The following is a 12,291-nucleotide window of genomic DNA, read 5'->3' on the forward strand; positions in this document are numbered from 1 at the left end:
TGAGAGTTGTAGGACCTTCTAGCCTCATGGTGTTTCCTTAATCTTTCCTCTAACACACAACTAACAGATTTTTCCTATAAAATATGATTATATATAAAAATGTAGTAAATTATGTGAGTTATACGTTTATAGCTCATTTCCTACATTTTCTAGTTATCTCTGGGCCAAATGTTCTCAAACTGAGAACCCAGACCCTTAAGAGGATTCACAAAGGTAGTGATGGAAATCTTTAATTTTCAATATATTTTTAACAATCTAACAAATCATATACTTATAGTCCATAAGGTTCTACCCACTAAATACCTCAATAAATAGGTTTAATACATTTTTGTTGCTTATCTAGGGCTTATTCTTTAGTAGAAGACATTAACAATATTTTAAATTGTTAAAGGAGTTATGAAAAGAGTATATATTATAAGCTGATAAAGTTGGTGACCACTGCTTCAGAAACACTGTTCCAGACATGATGAACTTGATAGATATTCAAATTAATGTCACAACATTCCAATTTACTTTGGTATCTATAGTGATCAATGCTTTGCATCTTCCATCTGGTTCCTAGGCTCTCATTTGATACTAACAGTTACCACTTATATAGGGTCTAATTGGTGACTACTGCTGATGCTACCCACAAAAAGAAAGTGTTTGGGGTAAGTAAGGACTACTTGAAGCTTCCATCTCACAGAATCCAAAAATCATAGCAAATCTTGCATACAAGGCAAAAGCCATGACTTCTACTTGAACAATCACATAAACAGCACCAAAGTAACTATCTGCTCTTATGATTCTTACCTAATTTTAACAAAATCACACTGATAACACTATGCTCTCTTCATTTTAAATTCTTAAACACCTTTCAATTTAAATGTTATGTTTAGGGCTTCCCTGGTGGCACAGTGGTTGAGAGTCCGCCTGCTGATGCAAAGGACACGGGTTCGTGCCCGGGTCCGGGAAGATCCCACATGCCGCAGAGCGGCTAGGCCTGTGAGCCATGGCCACTGAGCCTGCACATCCGAAGCCTGTATCCCACAATGGGAGAGGCCACAACAGTGAGAGGCCTGCATACCGCAAAAAAAGAAAAAAGAAATAATGTTATGTTTAGAATAAAGTATATTTAAATATTTATGCCAATATAACATTTTACAAATTTTCTCCTTTATGTAACAAAGTGTTTTGAATTATTTCAATATAGGTTTTAAATTATTACATGTGCTCTACAGAAATGCATATAAAATTAATTTTAAGCGTTAAAGTTTATACATAAATTGAACCAGCAGATACTAAGTCATATGTTTAGTTGCCAAGCTAAAAGGCTAAATGAAGGGGCATGCACTCACAATAAGTATAAAGTAAGAGCTCTAAATCATTGATTATGAAAAGGCAAAGACAGGTCTTCACTGTCCAAAGTTCAAGAAAACTGGGAATCATTTATGGTTCATACCACTAACTTTCCAGCTTCCAACCATGACTTTTTGACAGTCAGCCACTTCTCACTCAAAATGAACAAATTAAAACATGGCAGTAATGGAGGGGGGTTACTTTGTGCTATATTTTTTTAAATTCCAAGTTTTAAAGAATAATAATAATAATAATATGGATTACTATGTGCCAGGCACTATTTCATAATAACCCTATAAGCTAGGTACTATGGGGTCCATTTTACAGACCAAGAAACTAAGAAATGGAGAGATGAACTAACTTGCCCAAATTCACATGGAGAGTCAGGATTTGAACTTAGATGGCTCTTAAGCACTTTAATAAACTGCCTCTCCGCTAAGGGCAAAATAGCCACATCATTTGTATTGTGATTTACTGAGCACCTGCAATATTTTTTTAAAGTTTGAGATAAACAAACAAAAAGTTGACTCTCAGATGTAAGCAGCAAATGAGGTTTTAAACTCTCATCTGAAAAAAAAAAAAAAAAAAAAAAACTCTCATCTGAATCCAGAAAAATAAAACCAAGCTTGCAATTTTACTGAAAGCAGATTACCTGTGAATTTTTACACAGATTTGGAGATGGGAAATTTTAAAAATTATCTTGTGGAATCTTGTGAGTGTGTGTGTGTGTGTGTGTGGTACGTGGGCCTCTCACTGTTGTGGCCTCTCCCGTTGCGGAGCACAGGCTCTGGATGCACAGGCTCAGCGGCCGTGGCTCACGGGCCCAGCCGCATGTGGGATCTTCCCAGACCGGGGCACGAACCCGTGCTCCCTGCATCGGCAGGTGGACTCTCAATCACTGCGCCACCAGGGAAGCCCTGGAATCTTTTTTAAATATCGTATTTTTAAAAGTGATTTCTGATTCTTGAATGGTTTGGCTTTAAGTAAAATATTGGCATGCATGTAATATATCACAATGATATTTTCTGTTATTTTATATAGCCATTAAAAATGTTGGCATGGATCGAAATACACTGATATGGAAAGCTTCATGATATATTAAATAAAACGGTCAGTAAAAATGGCATGTAAAGTGTGATCCTAAATCTATTCTGTAAAATGTCTTAAGCTTAAGTTTATGATAAACATTTTTCCTTCCAGTTTTATTGAGATACAACTGACATACAGCACTGCAGAAGTTCAAAATGTAGCATAATGATTTGACTTACATACATCATGAAATGATTACCACAGTAAGTGTAGAAAACATCCACCATCTCATACAGATTCAACATTAAAGAAGAAAAATTTTTTTCCTTGTGATGAGAACTCAGGATTTACTCTTAACTTTCTTCTTCTTTTTTTTAAAAAATTAATTAATTTATTTATTTTGGGGGGCATTGGGTCTTCATTGCTGCATGCAGGCTTTTTTCTAGTTGCGGTAAGTAGGAGCTACTCTTCGTTGTGCTGCGCAGGCTTCTCATTGTGGTGGCTTCTCCTGTGTGGAGCATAGGCTCTAGGCACACGGGCTTCAGTAGTTGTGGCATGTGGGCTTCAGTAGTTGTGGCTCGTGCGCTCTAGAGCACAGGCTCAGTAGTTGTGGCACATGGACTTAGTTGCTCCGTGGCATGTAGGATCTTTCTGGACCAGGGCTCAAACTCATGTCCCGTGCATTACAGGCAGATTCTTAATCACTGCACCACCAGGGAAGTCCCTCTCTTAATTTTCATATACAGCAGTGTTAATTATATTTATCATGTTGTACATTACCTCCTTAGTACTTATTTATCTTATAACTTGGAACTTTATACCTTTTTTTTTTTTTTTTTTTTTTTGTGGTAGGCGGGCGTCTCACTCTTGTGGCCTCTCCCGTTACAGAGCACAGGCTCCGGACGCGCAGGCTCAGCGGCCATGGCTCACGGGCCCAGCCGCTCCGCAGCATGTGGGATCTTCCCGGACCGGGGCACGAACCCGTGTCCCCTGCATCGGCAGGCGAATTCTCAACCACTGTGCCACCAGGGAAGCCCTGGAACTTTATACCTTTTGACTGTCATCATCCAATTCCCTTGCCCACCACCTCCTGCCTCTAGTAACCACAAATCTGATCTCTTTTTCCGTAAGTCTGCTTGTTTGTTCTTGAAGTACAACTGACCTACAACACTATGTTAGTTCCTGTTACACAACACAGTGATTTCTGTACTCAAAATGATCACCATGATAAATCTAGTTATCATCTGTCACAATACAATGATATTACATGGTTATTGACTATATTTCCCCACACTGTACATTGCATACTCATGACTCATTTGTTCTGCAACTGTAAGTTTGTACCTCTTAATCTCCCTCACCTATTTCTTTCCTCCCCTCTCCCCTCTGGCAACCACCTGTTTGTTCTCTGTATCTATAACTGTTTCTGTTTTGTTATGTCTGTTCATTTGTTTTGTTTTTTAGATGCCACATATAAATGAAATCATACAGTATTGGTCTCTCTCTGTCTTATTCACTAAGCTAATGAGGGTGGGGAATGTTTGGCAGAGGATGCACTACCCCTATTGTATTCCAACTTCAGCTTGTTTCTCCACAATGTTTCCAAGAGTCTGGGGGACCCTACCCCTTTGCCCCCTTTCCCACCTCCCTTTGTGCTCTGGAGGCCCAGAGGAACTGGTAGCTGCAATTTGTGTTATTCCCTTCTCTGAATATAACGGTCAGAACAAAAAAAATAATATCCAAAGATACTTTGGTACTAACAGCATGATCTACAGCAAGAAAGATAAGCATTTGTCTCCAATCCATGAGATTCCAAGGAGAAAGACAGTCAAGACAGTGTAAAGAAGAATAAGAAAAAAAGACTTGATAAATATTATTAAGGGCATGAAAGTTGAAAGTACAGTAAATGTACAAACAACAAAGCCGCCCAAAAGAAGACAACTTAAAAGTGTGGAGGCTACAACTAGCAGACTTCAAAAAGCTCCAGAAGATGCCCCCAAAAGAGAAGTGAATCTCTGAGTCCTGAGTTGGTGGTGGCTGCATCTGCTGTTGCAGACTCTCCCTTTTGACAAGCAGATGACCAAGTCAGAGCTGCTCCAGCAGCACAAGGAAGACTGAAGGGCACAGAAAGAGGGCGAAAGACCTAAAATTAGTCTCAGTAACATCATATCAGCTACGAAAGTTGCCAGATCTGTCTGCCACAGCTAGAGTTAGTACAAGACTAGTGAATCAGATGCAGTTTGATGAAGGAGCTGATGATGATGTTGGTCAGGATCTCCAACATGATCGTAAGACCACTGATCTTAGAACACGTTTTAGGAAAAATATATTCAAAGGCAAGAGGCTTAATATTTTTGGGCTTAAGACAGTTACTAAAGAGGCACCTGACACACAGAGACAGCACCTTCACTTTGGATTGTGGAATTTGCTAAGCAGTTAGCCGCAGTCAATGAACAGTCCTTTCAGAACGATTCCGAAGAGATGAGCCAATGGACAAAAGAGGAGAACCTGTGGGAGTCCCAATTAACCATGAAGCAGGTTTTGATGATAAGGGTTCAGAATCTCATGAACATATGTTTCTGGATAAATACCTGGAGGATTTTCCAAAACAAGGATCAACTTGCCACTTCATGGAGCTGGTGACCTGGCCTTTTCAAAAACCCATATCTGGGGCTTCCCTGGTGGCACAGTGGTTGAGAATCTGCCTGCCAATGCAGGGGACGCGGGTTCGTGCCCCGGTCTGGGAGGATCCCACATGCCGCGGAGCGGCTGGGCCCGTGAGCCATGGCCGCTGAGCCTGCACGTCCGGAGCCTGTGCTCCACAACGGTGAGAGGCCCGCGTACCACAAAAAAAAAAAAAAAAAAAAAAAAAACCCATATCTGAGTGTTAAGCAGAAGGTCGAACACATAGAGTAGTTTAGAAATTACTTTAATGAAAAACAGGATGTTCTAAAAGAGAGTGGCATACAGTTCAACTGGAAATTTTTATTTCAAGCTATTGGAGATTGGTATTATAAACAAATAAAATAATTTGACTAGAAAAAAATACGATAAACATTTAAATATGGTTATTAGGTGGCAGAATTACTGGTAATTTTCCCTTTCTCCTTTAAAGCTTTTTATAATTTTTTTCTTTTTACAATTCACAGAATTTTATAATTCTGCTTACTTTTATAAATAAGAAAAAATAAAGCTGTTTAAATTTACTATAAGCTTCACTAATCAGATACTTTAACAAAATGTTTTATTTTGTACAAGGGACAGAAGAGTTGTGACTGTTTCTAGAAAATTCTCTCATTTGGCTTTCAAGTAGCACTGAAATGACTTTATTTAAACTAGTCTCTAAGCCATATAAAATATTATACTAATGTAGTAGCCTTATAACTATTGATCGTCTCCTCTCATAAATGAAAGAGACAAGGAAAAACAGGACATTACAGATATAACATGAATAACCTACAATTCTAATTAAACCTGACCATGCTTTGAATTTCCCAAATGTGTTGTTTTCTTTGAAAAGCATATAACTTGATAAAGTTGTTTCTCCTTGTCTGGGTAGTTGTAAATAGCAAAAAACAACCACGTTAACATTTTCAGATTTTGAACATCCTATAAACTAAACAGTTGTCCCCTCATGCAGTCAAAATTAAAACTTATTCTTTTGAGAGTTTTTCCTTCTTAGTACCATACAGCTTACCTGCTCTTAAAGATGTACTATGAGATTCTGTATTTATTTCTTATTCTAGAAAGATGCACATCAGCACATACCCAAGTATGCATTTCCTCAAAGATTATATATTAACATTTCAGAGAAAGAAGAATAGAAAATAATGTAGTAAAAAGAACTCTAGAAATCTTAAAATACATCTAGTTCTATCATGAACCAGCTGTATATCCTTACACAAGTCATTTCTCTTAAAAGAAGGGGCTTTGAAACTGGATGATCAACAATTCAATCCATATGTAATAAATATATAAGTGCAAGATATTATATTAGATGTGGTGGAGAGTTAAAGAGACTAAACAAACAGATCCATCTTGAAAGATTTTACAATCTAATAAGAAAACAATTTTTTAAACAAGCAAACAACCTGCTGCTTCCATGGTGCAACAGAACATATTTTAATAAATACAAGCTTCTTTTAAAATAAGTAAATTAAAAAAATAAGGGAAAGGCCATTCAATATTCAGCTCATGATACACTGTACAGCCAAACAGATTTAAGTGAAATGTTCAAGCTTTAATAAAGTACACTATATTTTATGGTTTATGGCAGAAAAATAATAAAAGGAACTTTAAAGATATATTATTTCAAAGATAATTAGGCCCTAAAAGTTTACTTACCTTTAAAAAACTCCTTCAGAAAAGTTAATGTCTGCCTTATAGAGTCATTACTCACTTCAGTAACCCATTGACTGTATCTGATTACTCTGTGCTCTGGCTAAGGACTAGAACTGCATGCTTACTACTTGAATAATTCAGCCAGCAATGGGGAGAAAATACTCCTCAAAAACGAACCAGTGGTGAGGGAGAAAAAAGAAAATGGATAGGTCAGTAAACCAATTCAGAGAAAGCCTAAACCACTCATGTGATCCGCAGAATTATCAAAAGCAGTTCATCTTTCCCACTACAGAAACCAGGGAGATAAGCAGTCAAGAAGCAAAGGCTGTTTTTATTCCCCTACCTTTAACCTTTCAGAATCTAATGATTCAAAAAAGACAAACAAGGGCATGCTGGATTATATGTTTCCAAAATGTAATATAAAGCAACTATTATTTAACCATGTGGTCAAAGTTAAGCACCTAACAAACTGTATAAGCAGAAGGAATAATGGTGTAAATAATAAGTTTAATGCAAAAAATAAATAGAATTTATAGGGATGAATCAATTATTTCAAAACACAAAATGACTAACAGTCAATCTTATATAGATTAGAACCATAAAGAGATCAATATTGAAATAATTTCTCCATAAAACTTATTTTTTAATTTCAACATATATTTACTGCAGACAAGAATATAACAAGATGAGAGATTGGGATTGACATGTGTACACTGATGTGTATAAAACTGATGACTAATAAGAACCTGCTTTATAAAAAAGTAAATAAAATAAAATTCAAAAAAAAGAATATAATAAGAATATAAATATTCAAGAATGAATACAACAAAATTCTTTCCCCAATCAATGTAACAAGATGGAGGACTTAGCACATGCTAATTTTCTCCTTCTACTGAAAACACCAGAAAATGTCAAAAAACTTCTTTTTAATAGAATACATCTATAAAAGCACAGAAAAAATAGCATGCCATTAGCAATCAAGATCACAAATATCCAAAAGATGGAACTAGTTTTCACACCTAAAGGTTGTAAGTAAGCAATTCATAGAAAACCTGTAAATGGCCAGTAAGCACAAGATGCTCCTTCTCTCTAGTAACCAGGGCAATGTAAATTAAAACAATGAGATATTTTATTCAGCAGATAGCAAAATATTAAAAATAATGATAAAGGCTTAGCAAGGATTTAAAGAAAAGGGAATCTCTTTTACTGTTGGTAAGAGAGTTAAGTTGAAAAAAGTCTTCTGAATATCCACCAAAATACAAAGTGTATATACAATCTGACCTGCACTTTCATTCTAGGAATCTAACTTAAGGGCAGTATTTGCCCTTAATACTGAATATATCTATGTTCATGTATGTTTAGTGCAACATCTCCTCAAAACTGGGGGAAATGGAAAACAATTTAAATGATCAATGGTTAAGTGAATTATGCCTCATCCACACTATGAAATACCATTCAGTATGAAAAAAGTACCTATATGAAAGCACCTGCTGCTCCTCCAAAAAAAAAAAGCACATATTGTTAGAAGAAAAAAAAACTGGCTAAAGAATAGATCATATTATTCCTCAAAATTCCTAGCTTCTTTGAAGTATTTACCATCAGACTGTAATACCAACAACCCCTCTTTGAGGTAGTCACCTGTCAACTCCCCTTATTAACAGAAAACCTTAGCACTTAAGTTTCTGCCCAGCTACTCCAGTGATATTCCTGAAGATTTCAATATCATTATATTCACTCAGTTTCTTCACTTCCTTCTAGATAAATCTTTTCTTCCATCCTACTTCAGTTACTTCCTCCCATAATTATACCCTAAACTCTGCCATGTTCAATAACTAAACCACCTCCCAGTCTCACATTTAACCCTCTCACATTTAGACCACGACTTCTAGGTTTCCAACTTTACTTATATGCTAGTCATCCTACTTTTATAATTCTTTAGCACCATCAAAACTTCCAGTCCACTGACTCTACCACTCTCATTGTCCATCATGTCCTCAATTCCTTCCTCAAACAACCTCCTTAAAATAACCACAGTCCAAAACTACAGCAACTTCCTTGTATACACCTTCAAGTCCACACCATCATTCCCTCTGTCATACTCTTGGTAAAATCCTAACCCTAGTTAAACCCAACCCATTGCTTACTCCAAAAGTGTTCTAATTGGTCTTATTTCCATTTTTGTCCCATGAGGCACAGACAGCTAGCTGCCTACCCAGTATTCATTCTTTCATTCCTTACTAAAACAACCCTAGGGACTTCCCTGGTGGTGCAGCAGTTAAGAATCCACCTACCAGGGTTTCCCTGGTGGCGCAGTGGTTGAGAGTCTACCTGCCGATGCAGGGGACACGGGTTCGTGCCCCAGTCCGGGAAGATCCCACATGCCGCAGAGCGGCTGGGCCCGTGAGCCATGGCCGCTGAGCCTGCGCGTCCGGAGCTTGTGCTCCGCAACGGGAGAGGCCACAGCAGTGAGAGGGTTCGATCGCTGGTCCGGGAAGATCCCACATGCCACGGAGCAACTAAGCCCATGCGCCACACCTACTGAGCCTGCGCTCTAGAGCCTACGAGCCACAACTACTGAAGCCCACACCTAGAGTCCATGCTCTGCAACAAGACACCACAATGAGAAGTCTGCGCACTGCAATGAAGAGTAGCCCCCATATGCCACAACTAGAGAAAGCCTGCGTGCAGCAACAAAGACCCAACGCAGCCAAAAATAAAAATAAATAAATTTATAAAAATAAATAAATAAAAGAACCCTAATTTTACTTAGGAAGTTAATGTACCCAGATAAAACACTATGCTTCCCAGCCTTCCTGGCAGCTAGAGGGAGTCTGTGACACTTAACTACAAAATACAGGTGAAGTCACTCGGTGCGGCTTTGGAGAAGGCTCTTTAAAAGACCAAATTCAGCTGACATACGCCCTTCTGCCTTACCTTCTGTCTAGATGGGATTCTACAGAAGGATCAACGATGGTTGATCCACATCACAAGGAGACAGGCACACTTGAAGATGTCTAAACAGAAAAACAAAAAGGAGCCTGAACCCCTGATGTCCTACAGCTGCCATAATCAGCCCTAGACAGCTTACCTCCAGCTTTTTGTTACTGGAGAAAAATAAAACTCCTAATTTATTTGAGTCACTACTTTGGGGTTTCTACTATTCACAGTAAATCCAATTCCTAATTCTTAGACCCATTACAGTTTATTCCCCACACAACAACCAAAGACCTTTTAAAAGTATAATTCAGATCATATTACTGGCTTCCCATAACACTTAAAATAAATTTAGGGTCCTTACCAAGCAACTAGGCCTTCTTTGATCTGGCCTTCTATCTCTCCCAACTCACATCTTACCAAATCCCCATACCACCCTTCCACCCTTCCACAACTTGTACACTCAGTTCCAGCCACAGTGTTCCTTAAACAAGCCAAACTTGTTTCCATCGTAGGGCCTTTGCATTTGCTGTTCTCTTTGCTGGGAATGCTCTTTCCTCATAAGTTTACTTGGCTTGTTCCCTCATCTCTTTCAGGTAGCAACTCAAATGTTGCCTTCTCTGAGACTTTCCCTGATCACTGTATCAAAAACAGTCTTTTTGTGTCTCAAGTTTCCCTTCCACTCCCCTCTCTTCTTACCCTGCTTTATTAATATATATTAAATTTGTTTTGCTTATTTACTGTACATCTTCCCCACTAGAATGAAATCTCCCTGAGGTCAAGAACCTTGGGTGTCTTCTTCAGCATCATATTCCTAGTACCTGGCACACAGTAAGGACATAATAAATATATGATGAATAAATGAATATACATCATGATTTATTTATACTAAAAAAGACTAAAGCATATGTGTGAGTGTGTGTGTGTGCATATGTAAATATATAAAGGATCTAGGATATACACTAAACTGTTGACACTAGTTATCTCTGGGGAAGAAAGTGGAAAATAAGAAAAAGGAGAACTTTCACATTTTGCTCTGAATATTTCTGCATAAAAAAGACAAAATTAACTACAACACATGGCAGGAAGAAAATCTGAAACATATTTAGAAATATAAACCTATTTATAGAATCATAAAATTTAGAAACATAGTAACCTCAGTAAGCATAACACTACACCATGGGTAGAGGGATCTATGATTAGTAAGCAAACATCTTTTAAAAGAACTAGAATTAGGGGAATAAAATTTCCTGTCAACTTTTTATAGCCCTTATAAAGGTTTTTACTGTCATTTAAACAAAATAATAAAATATACTAAATAAAAAGTGTATTACACATCAAATTAGTAATGGTGAGTTGTATAGAATTAATTTCCATCGCTTGCTCAGTAGAAACTTTTAAACATCTCCCCCCTCCAGGGATTCATCTAGATAATTATATATTTGTTTTGTTTCAGAAAATATGCATTCTAAGAGACATCTTTTTTATCAAGTTCTCCATCCAAATGTCTAGTGCCTTAATTTTTTTTACTTTACTGAGGCATTATTTTACATATTATATAATTCATCCATTTCAAGTATATAATTCGATGATTTTTAGTAAATTTACCAAGTTGTGGAACACACCATAAATCAGTTTTAGAAATCTTCATCACTGTAATAAAATCACTCATGACCATTTACTGTTAATCCCCATTCTCACCCCTACTCAATCAACCATTAATCTACTGTCTGTCTCTATACTTCTGTCTATTCCTAGACATTTTCTATAAATGGAAACATACAATATGTGGTCTTTTATCTGGTTTCTTTCACTTAGCATCTTTTTGAGGCTCATCCATCTGGTAGCATGTATCAGTGGTTCATTCCTTCTTATTGCTGAATAGTATTCCATTATATGGGTATGTCATATTAGTGCCTTTTGATTTTATGACTTGGATTTTCCATTTTCCAGGTTATACAATGAGTGTAGGATAACCTGGGTACTTGGAGTATGGGTGGGGGGAAACCTATTTAATGTTTATTTAACACAAATGACACAGGTGAGTGTTCTTCAAACCCAATCCAGTTTATGCAGAATGAGATTGTCCTAGCTTCACTCAACAGCATTATGAGATCAGTTGCTTTTAAAACCATTTTCCTGTCCCTCCTTCTTAACAGGAACGAAAGAACAGTTCCCCAACGTATCCTTCTCTCTCCCAAGGCTTATAAAAAATCTCTACACTCACTATGTCTTCTGCTTTACCTCCTTTTTCTACCTCCAAGTCCCTGTTTTCTCATTATCTTCAAGCTGACAGCTTCAAAATTTCCATATTCTCCAAGTTTCTGAAAAGTTATATTAAAACTAAATATCTGCATATTCTGGAATTTTATTTAAGAGAAATCTGTGGTTCTTCTGATGTAGCCCCTGAGAATAATTTGTTTCTATGTAGAAAAAAGCTCTGTAACTGATTTAAAACGAAAAACAAAAAAACTCACAGCACCAGTACAAAAGGAGCATGAGGACCCAAGTCAGCATTTGACACTCTCATTTAAAAGAAAAGATCAAAAACATACAGTAATTAAGCACAGTTTTTTATCTTTTCTTTTTAACATGACCTTATTAAATACTGATTCTTTTCATTTAGTCTAAAATGCCACCATAATGTTA

At 37.1% G+C, this 12,291-nt stretch overlaps 1 protein-coding gene and 1 pseudogene across 1 annotated transcript in view; one reads left to right on the forward strand and one right to left on the reverse strand.

Moving 5' to 3' along the window:
* The window catches only part of RNF169 (ring finger protein 169), a 95,452-nt gene that overhangs the window by 47,303 nt on the left and 35,858 nt on the right, over positions 1-12,291 (reverse strand). The gene's annotated exons all lie outside the window — the stretch shown is intronic.
* Positions 3,964-10,242, forward strand: LOC131760652 (small ribosomal subunit protein mS31 pseudogene; annotated as a pseudogene).

This window comes from Kogia breviceps, chromosome 7 (genome assembly GCF_026419965.1).
Source record: "Kogia breviceps isolate mKogBre1 chromosome 7, mKogBre1 haplotype 1, whole genome shotgun sequence".
NCBI lineage: Eukaryota > Metazoa > Chordata > Mammalia > Artiodactyla > Physeteridae > Kogia > Kogia breviceps.